This window comes from Rhinolophus sinicus, chromosome 4 (assembly GCF_057876585.1).
Source record: "Rhinolophus sinicus isolate RSI-liver-muscle chromosome 4, RSI-T2T, whole genome shotgun sequence".
Taxonomy (NCBI): domain Eukaryota; kingdom Metazoa; phylum Chordata; class Mammalia; order Chiroptera; family Rhinolophidae; genus Rhinolophus; species Rhinolophus sinicus.
The window spans coordinates 37,536,006-37,558,089 of NC_142504.1; the positions used below are offsets into that span (position 1 = coordinate 37,536,006).

General features: G+C 36.3%; 1 pseudogene; it reads left to right on the top strand.

The window, feature by feature from the left end:
* Positions 1-14,654: 14,654 nt before the first annotated feature.
* LOC109457096 (small ribosomal subunit protein eS12 pseudogene) lies at positions 14,655-15,063 on the top strand (annotated as a pseudogene).
* The last annotated feature ends 7,021 nt before the right edge of the window (positions 15,064-22,084 follow it).

Below are 22,084 nucleotides of genomic sequence, written 5' to 3' on the forward strand. Positions count from 1 at the left end.
TTTGTGTATTTTACCACATATGGCCCTTGGTAAAAAACATTGAAAAAAGTTTGGACACCCCTGCTCTAGAGAGTTGAGAGCAGCACAGCTCAGGCTTTCATAATGCTTCATAAAAACTGAGGAATGATTTTCACCTTAGAGCTAGCAACACAGTCAGCTTAGGAAGGGCAGCATTTCTTTCATTTCTTTCCTCCCTCTTACCTTTCTCTTTGGACTAGAACCTTAGCCTCATATTGTAACAGATTGAATTATTTTACACAAAAGGAAATTATTGTCAGCATTCTCCATCACATTAATTTCGTTTTCTACCTACTTCCCTCATCTTCTGAGTTAATATCACAAATGATCAACGTTTTTCTATGTACCTTAATGACAATAAATACTCAACTACAACATCATAGTACAAAATAATATATCGTAGTGTAGTTATGTCATAATTTACTGGATCAACCCCACATAGTTGAACTTTTAGCATGTTTCCAATTATGTTATTATAGACAGCATTAGCATTGTAACATCTGCATACGAGTATCCATGGTTACTACTTTAAGGGAAATTCTTGTATACACTTTTGATTCAGAAAACGTGTTGAGTCAAAAAATATGAAAAATTGTAATGGATACAAATTAAATTTTTCTCTAGAGATGTTTACCAATTTATATTTTTATTAATAGTACATAAAAACATTTTTCTACACTCTTGCTCATTTGGAACTATCATTCTCTTTACTGTTTTTCCATATAAGCAAAGGTCAATATCTTATTTATATTTTTTTATCAGTAGTGAAATTGTACAGTTGTTTCATGTACTTATTGGTCACTTATATTTTGTCTTTGGATTTTACCCATTCATGTCTTTTGCCCATCTTTTCCCAAAGAATATTAGTCTTTTTATAGTGACCTTATCATATTGGTCTATTGTATATACAGCAAATACTTTTTCTAGTTTGTTGTTGCCTTGTTTGTGGTGCCTATACAGTTATTATATACAGTGACATTTGAAATGTTTTATATAATCTAAATTCATCAGTCTTTTTTATACTGGTTTTTCCTTTGGTCATTTAGAAATGCTTTTGCCACCCCCAACATCATACAGATATTTTATGGTGTCTTTTTTACATCAAAAATAGTTCATCTATTGTTCTCATTAAAAATGTATTTCTGCCAAAATTTATATACACTATAGCTCTAGGAGGACAGATATTACATTCATTATGTTTAGCCTCTGGCATGTCATTGTTAGTAGTCAATAAATATTTTTTGAATAAAAAGTGTTCATCTATACGGAATACATGAAGGTGTGAAATTAGGATATAAATTTATTTTTTTCAAATGATTAGCCACTTGTCTAATTCTACTTAATAAATTATCCATCTTTTCCATTGTACAGATTTGAAATATTAAATTTCTCATGTAATAATTTTTAAGTAATAATTTTGTGTTTGTAATAAAGACTTGTGTTCATGATAATAAATCCACAGAGACAACATAAATATTTCACAACTTCTTTCCTGCTATCTCTCCAGACATACAATAGAGATAAATGTACCTAATTTTACCCAGATGCACTCATGATACTTGCAGTCGATACATACTTTCACCATCTGTCAAATACATTTTGTATTTGTTTATAATGCTTTCTAACTTGCAAAATTTTTGTATTTTTATGCAGTCAAATTATGTATTTTTATTTTTATGGTTTCTGGGTTTTCATGCTTAGAAAAGCTTTCTGTATGCTTAAATTTTAAAAATGTAAACCTATGTTCTGTAATATGTGAACTTACCTTGATGTAAGAGTCAATTGATGAAGAAACCTAACTTTTTCAAATGGTGAATAGTTATCCAATATTGGTATTAAATAATGCATCCTTTCCCCCTGATATGAAATGCTACCTTTGTTAGGTACTAAATATTTGCATATATTTTAATCTAATGATGGATTTTCTACTGTGATCCATTGATTTATCATTTGTGAACTACTGGTACCAAAATCTAAGTACCAGAGCCTTATGATTCTTTTAAATATCTAGTATTAATATCGCCTAATTATTCTCTTTTGGAATGTTCTTAGGTAATTTTAGAACATGTATTCTTCCATATAAACATTAGAATCATTTTGACATATGCTCTCCCCAAAAAGCCTAGAGAAATTCTGATTAGAATTGCATTGCATTTATAGATTAAGTAAAAAAAAAAAATAGCATCTTTCCAATATTTGCAATGTTCTAAGACCATGGTATGTCTTTTTATTTCCTCACATATTCTTTTATTTCACTTGGTGGAGTTTTGTAGTTTTTGTCATAGAGTTCTAGATTGATATTATGCTAGGTTTATTTTTTCTTTTATTATATTTCTAATTCATTTTAATTTTTACATAGGAAAGTCATTCATTTTTGCACAATTACCTTTCTAAATGCACTTATTGTTTTTAATAGGTTTTCAGTTGATTCTCTTAGTTTTACATCATCTGAATTTATTTATGTAGCATTAATAATATTGACAAATACTTGGTAAGTACTCAATAAGCATCAGTTATAATTCTTATTATTATTTATATTATATCAATTAGAAATAGTGTCAGAAAGACTACATTTTCCATGATGAAGTACATAGGTTTACATTTTCAGATTTTGGCAAAATGATTCCAAATTTTATCTGTAAGTATAAACATGCAAATATGACCAAGATGATTTGGTAAAAGAAGAGTAACAAAGGAAGACTTGCTTTATCAGATATTAAAATATGTTGTAAAATATATAAAATATTATAAATAGCAAAATACTACCTCAAAAACAGAAAGATTAATGGTAAGTTTGGTGGAGTTATACACAAATCTTTTTAACATCAAGAATTTATTTTCATACCTAAAAATGTGTGAATACCAATTCTACAAAGTAATTTTTTGTAAGTTATCTTTGACAACTCATAAAAAATAATCATCTTGGGAATATTTTGGTAAAGGCTAAACATCAGTGAGAAATGGATTGCTAACAAACTTAAAAAAATGTATTTTTCAATTACAGTTGACATATTGGTTTAGGTGTACATCATAGTGATTAGACATTTACATACCTTATGAAGTGATCACCTTGGTTACTTTAGTACCCATCTGACACCATACACAGTTATTACAATATTATTGACTCTATTCCCTATGCTGTACTTTACATCGCTGCGTCTATCATTATAACTGGCAATTTGTACTTCTTAATCCCTTTCACCTTTTTCACCCACACAAACTTCTAAATAGGATTTTAAGCCATGATGTCAAAAATGTCAAAAGAATAGTGCTTTAATTCTTCTTGCAGATAGACTAAATGAGACTTGTTTCTCTTAAAATAACTTTCAAGAAAATTCTCCCTGAGAGATTCGTAAAGTCAAGAGAATTAAAACACATTTAGTACCAATTCATGTCCACAGCTGAATTTTGCTTATGCAAGCTTAAAATGTGTCAAAATGACAATGATAGTAATGATTGCTCCCTGAATTTTTCTGGGTCAATTTAATCATATATATAGTCATGTATTTATTTAAAGGACTGTTGCTGTCATTTGGGTTCATGATAATATTCAGTATCCTCTACTTGCTTGCTCCTTATTTTAACCAAACTATTCTAAACATTTTCATGATTTTTTTTACTTTTTGAAGTTAGCTCTCTACCTCAAAACAAAAATTAAATTATAATATGATGAAAGGAAAAAAACCTGATTGATATTTATGCACTGGAGCTTACAACATTTCCTAGTTTATAACGTTTCAAAGTTCATGCATGACCTTGCATTACAAAGCATGAGATCAAATAAAGATATTCTTCAAGGTGAATGTTCATTGAGTAAGAAGAGGGTTGCCATCTAAAATAAAGCGAACTAAACTGTGCCAAAAGTCAGCCAGTTTAGGTATTTATAATCATTATTTTGTGTTTTGCCTTTTATTTTTACTACTTATTTGTTTCTTTTCTCTCCTGCTACACTGTAGCAGGGAAGGAGCTCTATCTATCTTGTCCGCTTCCTTAATCCCCAAAAGCCTCTGACCAGAATAGAGGCTTAATCTATATTGATGATTAATCTATATTAATGAATAAGGTTGAGCTGTGTGTTTACTTCACCAAGAGTTAACAAGAGGCCTAGGGACGAAGAAAGCAAAAATGGAGAGTTACTCTAAAATAATCCACCTGCTCCTTGCCTCTGATCTCAATCCCCTCCCATTCAAATTCCATATTGCCACTAGAGTGAGCTTTCTAAAGTGTCTAGAAAAATAATTCTGACCATGATACTTTCCTGACTAAAACCTTTCAGTGATTCACAACTACCTAAGAAGTATGGTCCAAACTCCTTTGCAAATCAGGGCTTCAGAGTTCTGGCTTCTGTTACCCTTTCAGCCTTTTCTCCTGTCACCGGTCCTACCTAACCAAGTGCCCCAGGTGTCATATATCTAGATATTGCTATCTTAGCTTTGTTTTTTTGTTTTTAAGATTTTTTTTTTTATTATTATTGGGAAAGGGGAACAGGACTTTATTGGTGAACAGTGTGTACTTCCAGGACTTTTTTTCCAAGTCAAGTTGTTGTCGTTTTAATCTTAGTTGTAGAGGGCAAAGCTCAGCTCCAGGTCCAGTTGCTGTTGCTAGTTGCAGGGGGCGCTGCCCACCATCCCTTGCGGGAGTCGAGGAATCAAACTGGCAACCTTGTGGTTGAGAGCCCACTGGCCCATGTGGGAATCGAACCAGCAGCCTTCGGAGTTGGGAGCATGAAGCTCTAACCACCTGAGCCACCGGACTGGCCCGCTATCTTAGCATTTTAAAGGCAGTATTTTTCTTCATATTTTTACCTCTGTATGATAAAAATAAACTCATTAGTTGCTAACTATGTACTGGAATATTTTCTTATGTTATTTCATTTAATTCTTATAAAAACCCTGTAAGGGACTGCTTTATCTCCGTTTTACATATGTAGAAATTGAGACCTAGTAAAATATAAATTCTTTACATTAGTGTGCTCATTGGTCAGTAAAGATACTAACTTTTTGTCTTTGATGTCTGCTTTAAACACTTCCCTAGTCTGATTTGCCTTTTAATTATTTTTACCAACAGAAATTTTGTCTTTATGTTGTAAAATCTGTCAAAACTTTCCTTAGTGATTTTTTTCTATTCTAAATTTAGAAAGTCCTCTTTTCCTTGGCAGTTTGATACATCATATATAATTCTCTTCTAATTTGTTTTCTTTTCTGTTTACTTTAAAACGAATATCCAGAAGTACCTTAGTAGGTGGCCTAAGGTTAAACAAAATCTAAATGGCTCTATTTTCATATAAATAGCCAATTACTCAAATACAATTTATTGAAAAATCCCTTTCTTCACCATTACTTGTCTTTGTTTGTTTGTTTCCTACAATTTACTTTCTAATGTAAACAGAGTTTACTCCTGAATTACCTGTTCTGTTCCATTGGTCTGATTATCCAGTTTTGTGCCAATACCATATTGTTTTAAGTATACTAGGAAATGCTAATTCTTCCTCAATATTTTATCATTAGATTTGGACATCTTCCATCTTTAAGTTTTAGTATGTAAGTGTTATGGATAGGCACTAAGGAATGCATCTTTTATAATTAAGTTATGTTCCATAAATAAAGACATTTCAAAGATCTCTTGTATGGTGACTGAGTATTATCCCTTAGATTAGTGTTTAAAAGAGTGCTTTAGTGTGTCCATAAACTCCAAGGTACCTGGGTGACAAGCTATTCATTAACAATCTGACTGCAGAAATTCAGCTAGAAAGTGTTATCATTTTATTGAGTGTATAATGGCTTATTATTAACTTTCTTTTAAAAATTCATAGTCACTGTTATCTTCCCTGACCAATTCTACTCTTGGCTGAAGTTTTCCTTCTTACTACACACCATGTTTAGGACAGCAATAGTATTCACCGAATACTGTATTATGTAAAAACACTGTTTTCCATCAACTCATAAGTAAAAATTATGGGCTTATGGAATGTCAGAATGGTAAGGCGTAAAAAAAGACCTTAATGTATGTGCATTCGTGCCTCCCACCCTATGTCTTTCCTTATTCCCCCAACTAACTCCATTTCCCCAAACAATTCCTTTGCTTCCTTTATAATAACCACATAAATCCTGTAATCTTCTTGACTTATTTAGAAAGGCTAGTGTTTTTTTTCCTTTTAAAACATCTAACTTAATTTATATTCGGGTTTTGACTGCCTCATCACAACAAAGAAGGCACGTTTTCATGAAGTTTAATTGTAAGATTGAGATTCTTAGAGTAGAATTTTCTCACTGCCACATTGGTTAAGAATTGAACCTAGCATTATGGATGAAGGACCTTAGACAGGTATTCTGAGAAAACTGATATCTAGATCCACTAAGAACTAATTCTCTGGGATTTTGTTTTTTGTCTGTCCTTTCTAAATTGTAGAACTTCATTATGAAGCCACTAAAGTAGGACACTGATGTTTCTTCATGATCCTAGATCCTAGAATCAGCATACAAGATACACTCTTAGTCTATATTCAAGGAAACATCAAGGATACGTGGAATTGTACTATCCAGACATCTTGACTAAGGCTCTATGCCATTATTCCCAGGCTGATAGCAAAAACTCCTTCCACACACACTCTACCCATAGAGACTATGCCAGTACCTTACTGGATTTCATTAGCAACTTTCCCAGGTCTCAAGGCTACCTTGAGTGCCATGTCATTCAGAAATAATCTCTGAAACCTGCCCATCAAATCATTCAAATATATTCCAGCTCATTATTTTTAACAGACCTAATTCAACTTTTAAGACACTGTTGAAAATATATAATAATTGTTGGTTCAGGTTGGTTTAAAGTCTTCATGAATTTGAATTGCTTTCCTTGACACATTGATGGAGACCATTTTAAGTTCCCTTCCAACAGCAAAACAATGCACCTCAAATATTCATCCTCTCAAACTCTAATATAGGTTCACTTTGCGTTAATTTATGTGATTCATTTAAGGGAAAAAAAATAAATGTGGAAATATGAGTATAGGCTCTCAAAAAAGAAAGAGGCCCTTAAGTAGTACACTAGCTGTCTAAAAACTCTCAGTTCCGCTTCTTGAACATATAATGTTGTTCTGAACCTGAGGAAGTATAGAGAAGTGGTTAAAGATGTGAGTTCTAGAGTTCACATTTCTGTAGGGGATCCTGTATTCAACTTTCTGTTTTGCTACTCACTTACTGTGTGGTATACAGACTTTAACTTCAGTGAATATTAGTCGCCTCGTTTTTTTGTTTGTTTGTTTAATTGGGGAATATTGGGGGACAGTGTGTTTCGCCTGGGAGTTGTCCTTCAATCTAGCTGTGAAGGATGCAGCTCAGCTCCAAGTCCAGTCGCTGTTTTCAATCGTTAGTTGCAGGGGGCACAGCCCACAATCCCATGTGGGAATTGAACCGACAACCTTGTTGTTGAGAGCTCATGCTCTAACCAACTGAGCCATCCGGCCGCCCCACTGGCAGCTCAGTGGCAGCTTGTTGTCTTCGATCTAGTTGTGGAGGGTGCAGCTCACTGGCCCATGTGGGAATTGAACCGGCAACCCTGTTGTTCAGAGCTTACGCTCTAACCAACTGAGCCATCCAGCCGCCCCATAATATGAATATAATCACAGCCCTACTTGTGTGAGGATTAAATGAGAAAACATCTGATTTAGAGCTCAATAAATATTAGTGATTATTTTTATTTTCTTTCCTTAAATGCATTAGGAGCTCCATTGAGGGCAAGGACTAACTCACTTCTCTTTATATCTAGAATGCTCAGTGCAATTGCTCAATAAGTTGAGCAATTGTTAAATTTGTTAAATTTTGTTATTAAATTTTGTTATCATGGAATTGTTAAATATGAGAGAACTACCTGCAACATGTTATAAAAAATTTTTTAATAATGCATTTCCTGTCGAGCAGAAGCAGGAACTCCTTCCAATACTGGTCACGAAGTTTGATCATACCAGAGTCTCCAAATATTTCCAAATTATGTAATATCTTTCTCTTCAGTAACGATGATTTGCTATATGCAAAACTAAATGTGATTAATTTACACCTTTGTAAGATTTTTTAATATATAAAAAGTCATAAGTGAAAAATGATTCCTTCGTGAAACCCCATGTCCGGATTCTTTAATTTGCAATACTCGTATGTACACAAAACTGAAAATCAAATCTGCAGAGATCAAAGAATTTCAGAGATGCTCTTAAGCATTTTTTTAAAAATATGAAAGCATTATTTTCTTCATAGTCTCAAAAGATAGGAATCTTTGTGAGAATGCCAAATGAAGGCAGTGAAGTTGTTTGCCAGCGAAGACCTTGTAATATTGTTTTACAAATGTAAAATGAGGGTTGAAAAAGAGCAGTGCCCAGTAGGATACAATGAGGAAAAAAACAAGGGGATGAGCAATGGTATTGATTTAGCCATTCCTTAATTCAGTAAATATTTACTGAGTGCCTACTGTGCTTCATTTCATGCTGGGAAACAGAAGAGCAAAGTAGAGATAGGCTGCTTTTTTTCATAGAGCTTATATCTCAATGGGGAAGACACATGTTTTAATGAGCAAAAATCACAATTGTGATATAGAATAGGAGGGAGAAGTATAAGGTACTTTGTGAACTACTAACGAGATAACCAAATCTAATCAGGAAACATAGGGAGCATTTCCCTGAGGAAGTGAATTTTAAACTAAGCCAGAAGAATGAATTCATGTTAGCTACGTGATGGTGTGTGTGTGTGTGTGTGTGTGTGTGTGTGTGTGTGTGTGTGTATCCAAATGCATGTTGGGAAATTGGGAGGGATGGGAGAGGGTAGCTAAAGACTGCTTCAGGAGGGCAAGCAGCAGGAACACAGAGCACAGCAAAGTTCCAGCTTACTGACAGAAGGTCACTGGCTGGGTCACTAAGGAACAGAGATATGTACCCTAAGGCTAGAGAGGTATGCAAAAGCCAGATCTTGGAGGGCCTTTGAAATTGAGCCTGAGAGTGATGGAAAAACCATTGCAATTCTTGCCTAGAGGTATGACATGGTAGTATATGCATTTTTACAAGTTACTTTTGCTGCTGTGTGGAGGGTGAATCAGAAGGGTTATAGAATGCATGTGGAGAAAGTAGTTAGGAAGCTCTGATAATAGCCCAAATAAGAGAGGATAGTGGTTACAGTGGTTTGGACAAAGTTATTGTTACTGTTAAGAAAATGCATTCAAATTGAACATAGAGAGTAAGGCAGAAGGGGTTCCAGGACCCCTCCCCCCACCCCAGGTTCCTGACGCAAAATAAATGGTGGTTCTGTGTACTTAGCTGTGCATGCTAACCAAGAAACCAAACTGCGAACAGGATCAAAATTTCAATGCTCAATGTGAGACGCATTGAGCTATTCAGGTGGCAATTTCCACAACACGATCTTTAGAATTTACTGTCTTTTAACAATATCAAAGAAAATGAAGAATGAAGAAACTTGACTGTAGAATAGTAAGCATGTTCACCTTTGCCATATGATGAAATGGTAACATGGATAATATACTTGGCTTGGGTGAGCATTACTTGATTCTAATGCACAGCAATCAATAAAATAAAAGGAACAAAACTAGAAATGATATAAGAATAATAATAACTGCAAACTAAATGCCAGTTCCTAAAAAAGAACACTGCAGTATGACTTGCCAATCAGAAGGGACACAATAACTACAAGGTCATGGCATGCAATGTCAAGCAATAGAGACAATACAGTCAAATATTTGGCAGAATTACAGAATAGCTCGCTGGAAAGGACTAACACAAGGGAAACCAACTAAAAGATAAGAATTGGAATTCATCAGTGTCTCATGAAAAGGTCACACAATAAATTAAAAGTTTTGTATTTTTTTTTACATTACTGTAGTTAACATCACCCCCTCATTTTCTATGTGTTAATACCACTTAAGGTATTTTAACAGATAATTTTATTGTTAGTCACAACAAAAATGCAATTTGTAATGAGCAATACTTCTTTCACCCTTTTTTCAAGTATTGCACAATAAAACAAGCCTGGGGCCTCAGCTGTAGAATCCTAGCTAATTGGATTGCAGATGCTACTAAGGCAAATAAATAAGAATGCACTCTAGAAACTGTAGCCCTTTAATGGTAATTAAAACCGGCAAGCCTGACTAATCAAGGACAAAAATAAAATCAAGATGAAAAAAACTTGACACAAAGGTGAAGAGAATATGATTACAACTGTCCCCATAACAAGTATTCCACACTAGCCCACCTGAAATCCCCAGCGTTAGAATCCCCTCCCAATAGGATAGAAAGAACAACAAACTCAGCATTATAAAACCTATGTTATTACCTTGACCCTTTATCTAACCGATTGTGTGGTGTTGGTCAAGTTCCTTAGCATTTCATAGGCTCTGTAATGAAGCAACAACGTTAAATGTCCTCTAAGTTCACTTACAAACCTAAAACACCCATAAATCTAGAGAGAAACAGAAATACCCTACATTAAAAACCATTTTACAGAAATAATTTTAAAAGCATTAATATTCAAGGATTTCCAAGATCTTAACTACACCATTCAAAACTTTCCTCGGCTCTATTATGTCTTGGCTCAAATGAGGACATCCTACTTAAAATTGTAATCTTTCCGTGACTGGCACATCCAGTCTCCTGTCTCTGCTGTTTCCCCCCATAGCACTTTCCACCTTTCAACATACTAAATCATTTTTTTGTGCTTTTGTCAAACTGCCTACCCCACCACCAAATATAAATTCTACCCGGGCAGGAAGTTTTGTTTTGTGAATGGATGTATGCCAAGCACATAACGTACAATAAGTGCTCAATTAGTGTTGTTGGCTGGATGAATGAGTGAGTTCCTAACACAGTTTAAAATGAAACATTCCCTACTTAAGCAACAGTTGGGAAAGCAGCTGTAACCAACTAGTATGTTCCTTTAGTTGGTTAGATCTACTTAGCACAATATCCTTAAATATGGAAGTATATTTTAAGCAGTTTTGTCTTTTTGAAATAATACCAACCTTTAAAAAAAAAAAAAAGTCTGTAAACATCAGCTCACTGAACTGATTTGACCTTGTTCCCAGGAGAGAGTTCATTTAAGATCAGGAAAGTTCAAAGTCAATGAATCATAAAGCAATTGAAAAACTAAAAAGGAAATGACATTTTTTATGAACTGTGCAAATTCAAAAACCATTTAGGGTAGTATTATTATGTCAGGAATTCCTCAAGTTTGGCTTATAAAGTAAGAAAATGATCAACTGGATATATACTAGGATTGATCCAACCAGATAAGTATTGAACCTCAAAGGAATTTGTCTTTAGGAAGAATCTTCAGAACAAATTTACTAGGCAAGTAAGAGAATTGTGCTCATTACTCTATAGCCAGATTTCATTTTTAGCTGAAACTTCTCACAAGTCATTCACTAGTCTATTAATAATAATAACGACAAGAACAACAGAAGTAAAGGTTCAGAACTTATACACTCAGGCTGTAAGCTAACTGCTTTACATTCAGTGCCTCATTTTACAAATGAGGAATTTCAGCTGCAATGAGAATAAATAAATTGTCCCATGTCAAACGACCGGAACTTAAACTCAACCTTTTTAATGCTAAAGCCCATGTTCTTCACTGCAATGCTAGTTTGTCTCTGTTTCTAAAACTTAAATTTATCAGTGAAAGGAAAACTTTTTGCTACTTTTGAGGACATTCAAAACACATTTCTGTAGATTCTGAAGACAAACACACAGAAAAAGTTCCAACAACTTTATTTCTTGGCCGGCAGCATTGAAATTGCTTCAGAGCTTCTTTGGGTAATTTACTTTGAAAAGAACAATGCTCAATTAGCTGTAAAAGTTCAGTTTGCTTGTAAAAAAACAAAACAAAACAATCACCCTGTAATCCTAAAATTACACTAATAATTTTCATCCCTGAAAACACTCGCACACAACTTGAGGGGCTTTGTGCCCTTTCTTCTTCAAATCGTCAGCATCTAGCAGAGTGCCTGCCACATAATTAGTGCTCACTAGAAAATTTAAGAAAATGAGACTCAAGAAAGAAATAATTGCTCCAGCTAAGTTTGTCTTTATTTGTGTAGATATGCTTTAAAATGTCAAATAATATCATTAATGGGAGTTTCTCTAAGTCCATTCAACAAACAGAAATTGGGTGCCTACTATGTGTGCTCCACTTTGTATTAAGCACTAGCAGTAAATCACAGAAAAGGAGACAAGGCTCCTACCTTCAGAGAACTCCGCTTTTCAGGGGAATGTGTTCTTAACTGGTCTTCCTGCCGCCTCCCCTTATTATCTCCCTCAGGCAGAGATATGAGGTGGTTAAAAGAAAAAGTAACTCCAGACCTTTGATCTAGGTGATTCTTTGAGGTTGATATGGAAGGAGCAATTAGATGAAACACATCCAATTTACACAGAGAGTTGATGGCAAAACCAAAGCTAGAATCCAATTATTTCAGTCTACCATATTGTTTCCTTATTCCCTAAAGATCATCTCTATTTTCATCTTTCTTTCCTTAGAAGCACGCTAAAGATATTTTCAGGAATATGAGAGTTTTCAAAGAAATGTAGAATATTGAGAGTTCTCAATGTTACTTATTTTAGCGAGTTACTTTTGGCCTTCACGAAATGTGACTGCTCTTTAATAAACAGGAAATCCCACTGAGAGGTGAAAAACCATAACTAGGATCCTGGACCCTCACTAAAAAACAACCATTCTTCATATTTTGATGTATTTCTTTCTAGTATTACAGCAATTAATTTGCTTTACCCAGTTACTATCATCCTGTCACAATTTTCTCCTGACCTTTTCTTGCATATTAACATAGGTATTTTCCAATGTTATTACAAACTCTTTGTAAACATATTTTATATTACACTTTAAGTGACTGTATCATAATTTACTTAGCCATTCATATGTGGTTATTTAGCTAACTTCTTGTTTTTCACTGTTATCAAATAAAACAGCAATGAACATCTACATCCTTCTGCCTGATTCCCCCCAGCCCCATATTTTAGATTATTTCTTTAGGACAGATTTCCTAAAATTGAATTGGGAAAACATATTTAAGGTATATATTGATGCAATTTTTCCATATGCATTATAATAATTTCTCTTCTCATCTATTTTACTTCACTCTTGTGAATACTACAGCCTCATTTTTCAAAACGTCTTTGCTGTTTTAATTTGCATTTCTTTGTACTTAGTGTGAACATTTCATATCCTTCTTTGTTCACCAGTGTACTATTGCCCTTTTGTGTGTGAATTTGCATCTTTGGTCCAGTTTCATTTTAACCTTTGGATTTTCTTGTCCATTTATATGCGCTCTTTATGTATTAAGAATATTAACTGACTGTGCTATTTGCAATAAACAGCTATTTGGTTAGTCGTTGCCTTTCAATTTGTATTTATTCAAGATAATTTTTATACAGAGGGTGCCAAAAAATGTATACACATTTTAAGAAGGAAAAAACTATTAAAATTATAGTACTCAAAATATATGGATAACAAAAAATGAGTACAACTCATGTGTATACATTTTGGGGGGCACCCCCAGTATTCTTTTTTGCCTTATTTAAAACAATTATTTATTGTTATTTCCATATCATTATTTTCTTTCATTGTCCATCACTAGCCCTTCCTAATGTTAAAAAAAAATTCAACTGAGTAAATTTAAAGACCTAATGGACTTTATTAAGCAATTCATGAATTGGGCCGCCTCCCATCTAGCAACTAGATGGGCACTCTGAGGAGTTGTTCAAAATGGAAGATGTTATAGGAAGAAGGGCAGAGCAAGGGAGTTATGTGGGGGGTGGGTGAGAAAAGATTATTAGGGGGTTGGGACATCTTATCTTTGGGGGAAGAGAAGAGGAAGAGTTTTTATTGTGTAGATTGCCTCCTTTCTCTGTGGGGGAAGGAGAGGACCTATGTGGCTGATTACTGGTGCTTGACCGGATAATTCCATGCTGGTTGATTAATATTATGTTTCTGGGAGAGGTTGAAATGGCAATTAGATCAGATATTAAATCTAGGTTTGGTGTCACTCCTTCCCTGCTGCCACCGAGTGGCACAGGGGAGAGGAGAAGGCTTGGGTGTAGTCAAGATTTTGAAGCAAGGCCTGGTTGGCACCCTCTCCATGTCCCTGGGCCCCACCTTTACTTGACCTACCTATAGCTTAACAATAGATCAACCCCTGGGGCTTGAGATCAAAATGTCCCCGCTCCCTCTCACTTCCGTTTTAGAAAATTACCCTGAAACTTATGATTAATATCCTTAGGCTTATTGAGCACAATCTCTGGTCTAGCATTCTTTCCAGGCTAATCCCATCATTATTCCTGGGTTGCTGACTACACCATAGAATCACGTGGACACAGGGAAGACTCCATGCAGATCCTGGGAATTGTTACATAGCCTCTGGAGGAATGCCCAGATTTTCCCTTAAAAACCCCAAGCCAGTCTGAGACTGTTAAGGCAATTTTTGGAGGTGTTAACCCGCTGCCTTCTCAGACCACCAGTACTCAGATAATAAACGCTTATTCCATGACCCAACTCCGGTGTCTATCTATTGGCTGAGCGGTACAGGCAGCATTAGTCCGGGTCTCTTTTGGCCTCCAGTTTCAATTTGGCTCCACCTGAAACCCAACACCCTTGGCTGAGGAAGGCATTGCTGCTGGAGGTGTAATGGACGTTAATACTGCTTTACAAGAGGCGCTGAAGACAGTGCTCATCTATGATGGCCCGGTACATGGAATTCGTGAAGCTGCCAAAGCCTCAGACAAGAGCCAAGGCCATCTTTGTGTGCTCGCATCCAACTACGATGAGCCTATGTGCAGTCAAGTTGGTGGAGACCCTCTGTGCTGAACACCAAATCAAACTAATTAAGGCTGATGACAACAAGAAACTAGCCGAATGGGTAGGCCTCTGTAAAATCGACAGAGGGAAACCACATAAAGTGGTTGGTTGCATTTGTGTGTTGGTTAAAAGCTATTGCAAAGAGTCTCAGGTCAAGGATGTCATCGAGGAACACATCAAATGCAAGAAATGAACAAATAAACTTGGCTTTTTTCTTTTAAATCTAGGTTTGGTATCATCATGGGCTTTTAGCGTGAGTGATGCTATTTGGGGCCTTTTTTTTCTTTAACACAAGTATCATGTGGTGCGGCCCGTGGGGTCTCAGTTCCCGCTCCCCACATAAAAACGCAGGATGCGGCTAGGCCAAAAAGGAACACCCATGGAGCCATAGGTAGGGGAGTCATACCATTATAGTCTCACTGGAGGCTGGAGTCACCCAACATGCGACCTGCTGTCTGCTTTTCTGCCAACTGACCGACTCCCACTCCCCAGTGTGGCCGTGGCAGTTATATCAGTAGCCAATGGCTAACTGGCTACGGCTGACGGCCAACTAGCCATAGCCCAAGGCCGTCTACTACCTGAGTCAGCACCTTTCCACGTGAGGCCAAGAGCCTTTGTCCCCACAACTAGTCATTACACTTTTACTCCTAAGTTCTTAATTTTTATTCCTGTCTTGGTATTCCATTGATCATCTTTGTTAGGATATTTGGATACAAATACTATGTATTCAATACCAAACACTTTTCAAGTCTTACCAGATTTGCTTCTTACAAAAACTCTAGGTGGATTCCGTTATTGTGTCCATTTTAATGGTGCAGTAATCAAGGTTTTGAGAAGCTGAGTAACCCATCCAAAGCCACTCAACTAAGTGAAATTCAACTTCAAATCCTCCTGAGCCCCACTTCGTCCTCATCTTCCCCTTGATCTTACTCCTTTGTCCTCTCGCCCATTAATTCTGTAATTCATTTTGAAAATCTGTGCTATTATGGTAGATTTATTTTAACAGAGGAGAGTGACTTACTCTTAGTGGTGATTTTCTAGTGGAGTTTTAAGGCTAAGAGACATTAGAGAGCTTTCAAAGCACCCTAATGATAGTTTAGGCAGCTGACCTACTAGCCTAACTTCTATAAAGTTGTCTCTGATATCAGACTCTTGATACTTAACATTTTCAACAAGCATTTATTGAATCTTTATATTTTGTAAGTTGCTGTACTGTTAAAATATAAAAAGAAATTCTTCATCATGTAAAACATTAATAATAAACAACAAATGAGAGGTATAGCTAATGAGCAGTAGAATCAGGGAGGGGTAGAAATCACATCTGACTAGTGTAGACAAAAAGATTCACAGAGGAGTAAAATTAGGCCTCTATTTGGCATTGATTTGACACAAGGCTAAGTCATTTAATTTTAAATTAAGTCGATTTATTATCTGATTACCATTTCAATGTTGCAGCATTGCCTAAATGATGTCAAGAGACATAACCACTTTCAAGATGACTCCAGTTAGGTTGCAAGTCCGGTCTTTTGTTTTTTTTTAAGTGTACATGTGCATAGAAGTAATCTGATATGATCCAACGTGAGTTTAGGTACAGTCATTCAATGTCCCTTGTCATTAAGACAGTCACATGTCCTTTATACACTAAAATCAACTACACCCAAATGTGTGGGTCCTGTATTATTGCCACAACTGAGTCATTTGTCTTGCTCTTTGGACTGGAAATTTCAGGTGTATTCCTTATCTGACTCAGCTCAATTGAGCTTATCAACGTGAGTGTGCATTCCTTCTTTAATTCAGACTTAGATTGGCTAAATAGAAGAACTGGGAGAAATAGGGGCAATGACCTATTGAAGAAATCAGGGAAAGAAACACACAGGATTTATAACAAAGGAGGCATGGGAAGAACCTCCAGAAGAATTAAATATTCCTTCTTAGGAGAAGAAGGGAAAATAGATGAAAAGCATAATAGACAATTTGAAAGAGGGGCTTGAGAAAATAATGAAGGGTTGAGGAGTTAGGATATGACTATTCATCTAAACATAGAACGAGAGAACTTGCATGTTTTTTATAACACATTTTTAGTGGATGCTTGTCGATTGACAGAAACACATGTAATGGATTTTCTATTGATGGCAGAACTTAAAATCTGAAAATCCCACATTAAAGAAATATAAACATTTATTAACAACACATTTACAGAATCAAAAAGGAAGAAATTTGAATTAAGATTAATTTGTGCATTGTTTAATAGGCTACATAATAAAGAGAACTAATGAGAGTAGCTAAAATACTAGTTGGCCTTCCACATCTAATATCTAATATTTCCATTCACTGGGAGAAACTCACTGTTTATCGTACTTATATGGCAAATACTTTTTACATTTAAGATTAAGTTGTTTGATAGATCTTTGCATATTACTTTTGCTTGAGGTAGGGTAGAAAGGTGTGTTTCAGAAAAGGTTAATGTTATTTCGGGTGACAAACAGGTCCAAAGAGAATAAGGCAACTAGCCTGACAATAGTATTTATAGAATTCCTACCACTAGAAAAGCACTGTACTAACTGTTACACAAACAAATAAACAAGTAAATCACAATCTCAGTCTACCTGGGACAATAAAACTTTTATAAATAAAGTAATCTACAATCTCCCTGAAGACAGAATATAATGTTTAAATCATCTACCACTATAATTTAGCACAATGTTTAGCACATGGCAGGCACTTAGTAAATGTTTGTGGAATACACACTAAACTGAAGCCCAGATTTATAGAGAAACAACTCAATAAATATAAATTCAAACGATTAAAATAAATTAAGCAGCATACAAAGTAAGAACAATGTTCTATTAGAACCAAAAAACTTTATACATAATTTTATACGTATGATACAGACCAAACAAAAGGGCTTCTCACTAGGAAACTCTAATTTTTCTTTTCCCTAGTGTTTTGGCTCTGTTGCCCCTGGTTATAATCATTTTTCAAATCAGTTTCTTGGTCATAAACAATAGATTGTTTTTAACCTGAGTCATAGAAATCCCCTACCCCCTGCTTTAGGTAATTATCCTAAAGCTTGTAATTAATGTCTGTTGACTACGTCATTGTACATAGCACAGTGCTCTTTCCAGGTCTACCGTGTTCCCCCGAAAATAAGACCTAGCCCGACCATCAGCTCTAATGCATCTTTTGGAGCAAAAATTAAGACCCAGTCTTTTATATTATATATTATATTATATTATATTATATTATATTATATTATATTATATTATATTATATTATATTATATTATATCCAGTCTTATAGTAAAATAAGACTGGATCTCATAGTAAAATAAGACTGGATCTTATATTAATTTTTGCTCCAAAAGACGCATTAGAGCTGATTGTCCGGCTAGGTCTTACTTTCGAGGAAACACGGTAGCTCCCAGCTGAACAATAACTGAATGACTAGTTAAACCAGAGGAAACGCCAGGCTCCATGACGCTGAACAATTTTTCATCATGCAGTCACCCTGTGTCAATGGCTTTGAATCCTGCTTCTTGGGCCAACACTCCTAACTCTATTAACTAAAATCTGTGTCTCCTCATCTAGGGGCCGAGGGGATATAAGTGATGCCCCACCAAGACTTCCACTATATTCCAACCACAGAGGTCAACATGGTCCCCCAGGTGGATCTCTAGACCCCTTCCCTGCATCTAAGATCAGATAGTGCGAGAGTCCAGTGATTCCCCGATATGCAAGGACAATGCCCACATTCAGCAGGAAGCAGACACAGAAGAAGAGACCGCCTGTCCCTCAACTTCCCAACTCCCATAGAGACTTATGTGGATCACGTCTCTCAAGAGGGACATAAAGCAGACAGTTAGAGACAGGAATTGGGTCTCCGGCATAGGTCAGGTAACATTCCTGCATGTCCAACATAGTTCACGGAAAATTACCACCCAAAAGACCTCCCCTCTCCGCGCAAACTTGCCCTTGTTTACCATAACCATTAGCCATTATCAGTCACAGGTATCAATCAAGCAGTCCCACAATTAGACAGGAGTAGCCCTTTCTAGAGGAGAAGGAAACAAAAACTCCAAGTCCTCACCAGTCAGCACCTTTTGAGCCACTCTGCTGTTCAGGCCCGCTCCTATCTCTCTGGAGTGTATTTTCGCTTCGAATACACTGCTCTTTCACCACTATATTTCTGTGTCTCGTACAATTCTTTGCTCGAGATGCCAAGAACCTGCACACCGTGCCAAGAAGGGCCTGCTCTCTGGTAACACTTAGACCACACTTTCCTGAGTCAACCTGTTCATTCATTCACTTAATACATTTATTGAGCATTTACTGTTTCTGGTGGTTCTAGCAAAATAACGTGACATTTGAGCAAAGACCTGAAAAAATCGAGAAAAGGAGTGATACTATACAACTAACTTAAGGGATGAGAGTTTCAGGCAGAGGAGATGGTAAGTGCAAATGCCCTAAGCTGGGAACATGCTTGGGTTTTCAAGGAACAGAAGGCTGATGAGACTGGAACAGAATTAATGATAAAAGAGGAATAGGAGATGAGGTCAGAGGGGGCTAGATCACGTAGGGACTTGGGAAAAACTTTGGATTTTACTCTGAGTGGAGGAGGAAGCAGTTGGATAGTGAAAGAATTTGACTTGACTTACTCTTAACAATAGACCCTGGGGAAGGGAGGGTGGAGAGAGACTGTTAAAGGCGGGTAAAGATAGAAGCAGAGAGACCAGTTTTCATGTTATTGTAATATTCGTGGTGACAGATGCTGGGGGAAGTGGCAATGAAGGTGTGAAATAGTATTATATTTGTTTGTTTTATTTATTGTTTAAGTACTGGCTTGCCCCCTCTCTATTACTCTATTGAATGTAACAGAGAATAAATACATGTAGTATATCCATGAAGGCTGAAGAATGTCAAGGAAAGGCAAAAATAGATTTAGAAGGGAGTATTATTATTAATATATAGCAGTTGTTGAGTATTTAGGGTGTTTCAGGTGCCGTATAAGCCTTCTAAATAAATAAATCACTTAATCTTACAATAATACTATAAGGTACACTAAGTCCTCTCTGAACATCATTGATGCGTTCTGTGACTTTAAACAAAAGGACGTATCATGAAACCAATTTTACCCTATGCTAATTGATATAAATAAGAGTTAAGTTTCTAGGGCATCTCATCAATGCTATAATAAAACAACCGTTGAATGAGATGACATTATTTGAGAACCTACTGTACCATTATTACTGCCTCTTTACCAAAGAGATAACAGAAAGACAGAAAAGTTAAGTAACCTATTCAAAAGTACACAGCAAAAACAGCAAAAATGGTACTTGAAGCTAAGTTTTTCTAACTCTAAAGCCCACATGGTGGAGCGGAGTCACATACTGAAGAGGACAATTATTGTAAACTAATTTAAAGATTTACATGTGGAAAGACACAGAGTGAAATAAAAGAGCAAATCATTTGAGAAGCGAATTTAGCTGAAATGGAATGAACATGTACAGCGTTTCCCTGAAAATAAAACCTATCTGGACAATAAGCCCTGGCATGATTTTTCAGGATGACATCCCCTGAACATAAACCCTAATGCGTCTTTTGGAGCAAAAATTAATATAAGACCCAGTCTTATTTTGGGGGAAACACGGTATGTACGTTTTGGGGGCAAGGGAGAGAGTATAAGGAACTGAGGTGGACAAAGACAGTCAGAGGGAAGTAATGTGTTGTAGCCCTTATGAGCTAACTGGACACTCTTAGATCTGATACAGTTGGTGGTAGGGAGCCATTGCAGTTTTTCTAAGATGCAATCATAAGATGCAAAGATTTCATAGGGCTTGAAAGGCAGTGTAGGGGAGTGTACCATAACATATACTATAGTGTGGGCTAATGGTGAAGAGTGTAGAGAGCTGCCCTGCTTTCAAGTCCTGGGTCAGGTGCTTACCCACCATGTGACTTTGGGCAAATAATATAAACCTCAGTTTCTTTCACTGTAAAATGGGGTTCTTGTGAAGATTAATCTCTTTCAAGCGTCTGAGACAGATCCTCATATATGGCCCGTGCTTAGTAAATGTTTATTATTATTATTATTATTCCCACAGGTATGAATAGGATAGACTGCAGCCGGAATGCAAATTTTGCGTGTTGGGAGAGTAGACAAGTTGGTGAAAAGATTACATGCTGATGGAGGACAGAAAGATGCAGCATTATGGGGAAACACACTTCAAAAGAGAAAAATAGTTGCTTGAATGAAGGTGTCTGAGTGAAGACTTGGAAATGGGATGCTTGAGTTTTCTTGAGGAGCTGTCAAGTGCAGCTGTTACTTATTACTAGAAGTAGTGGGCAGTAATGGGAGACAGGAGTCAAAACCGTTAAAGGTCAAGGACTTGGAAGCAGCCAGACTGTTCATTACTTTAAGTCCATCATATTTTATATCCATCTCCATGTCAGTGGAGCAAAGAAACTGAAAAATATATATAGTTGTCATGCGGGGCAGCCTACGGGGTCTCTGCTCCCGCTCCCCACATGAGAACACAGGATATGGTGAGGCCAAAAAGGAACACCCACGGAGCCATAGGTAGGGGAGTCACACCACTATAGTCTCTCTGGAGGCTGGATTGACACGATGTGCGACCTGCTGTCCGCTTTTCTGCCAACCAACCGATGACTCTCCTAGACTCTCCTGGACTGGACTCCCCAACGTAGCCGCGGCAGTTATATCAATGTCCAATGGCTCAATGGTTACAGCTGACGGCCAACCAGTCACAGCTGACGGCCATCCAATCATAGTTGATGGCCATTTACTACCTGAGCCAGCACCTTTCTATGTGAGGCCAAGAGCCTGGAAACTGCTCTCTGGGGCTCTGTCCCCACAATAGTAAAAAAACAAAGCTTTATTGAAAGCTCTCTGGGCTAGCTAGTCTGAGCCTGAAACTATGTATATCCTTGGTAGAGATTTTCACTTGAAGCACAAGCCTACAGGCATAGTATAATCAGCTTATTATACTTCAAAAAATATCCTGCAGTTGTTTTAGGGAGGATTTAAGGTAGTTTACAAGTATACGTAAAATATAACAAGATCACACTAATTAAAGGTGGGACAAAGTAAAAGTGTAAACAGAGAGCAGAGACATAAATCAGATTAAAAATGCATGTGATGAAGAGAAAAGCTTTATACATTTGCCCCAGGTGGTCCACAGGGTTGGTGTTAAACCTTTA